Here is a 771-nt window from a genome sequence, read left to right as displayed (position 1 = left end):
GGTCATCCTAATTACTATTAAGGTCTCACTTTGAACATTATCCATTTAGCATGCATATATCATATAATAGCATACATTCCAATACATCTCATGCATTCATGGATAAGCAGTAAATATGGTATGATCATGGACTTTCTAAGGGATTCAATTCTGAGCCACTAAGAATTGAATTAGGCTCAGAATTGAATCAGGGCATTCCTAGGTGCATTTCATTCATTCATTTTATAAGAGTTGCTGAAGGAGTGCATAATCAACACTTGATATTGAATTCCTCCCACTGATCCCACCAATGCTCTTGACCTCCTTGATCTTCTTACAATCCAATATTACATAGTAATTCTTAGCATACTAAGGCGAATTTACAAGAACTAAATAAATGAAATTACAACCCAAAAATTATTACAAACTTAATAATACATGCCCAAAATAAATTAATTAATTTACAATCCCAAAGAAACATAAAAGAAATAATCCAATCACATTGGTATTTTATAGTCCATGATCATCCATCATGCATATCACTATTTAACAATTAAACAAAATAAACATACTTAAATTAAATTGAATATCTCATATTCAACTTAAAAATCCAGATTTGAATATGATTCAAATAAATTTAAAAATTCAGATTTGAATCTCATTCAAACAAATTTTAAAATTTAGATTTGAATCACATTCAAACAACCTTAAAAATTCAGATTTGAATCACATTCAAACAATTTTTAAAAGTTCAGATCTGAATATTATTCAAACAACTTTAAAAAATCAGAT

This window comes from Hevea brasiliensis, unplaced genomic scaffold (genome assembly GCF_030052815.1).
Source record: "Hevea brasiliensis isolate MT/VB/25A 57/8 unplaced genomic scaffold, ASM3005281v1 Scaf138, whole genome shotgun sequence".
NCBI lineage: Eukaryota > Viridiplantae > Streptophyta > Magnoliopsida > Malpighiales > Euphorbiaceae > Hevea > Hevea brasiliensis.
This window is presented reverse-complemented; position numbering follows the sequence as displayed.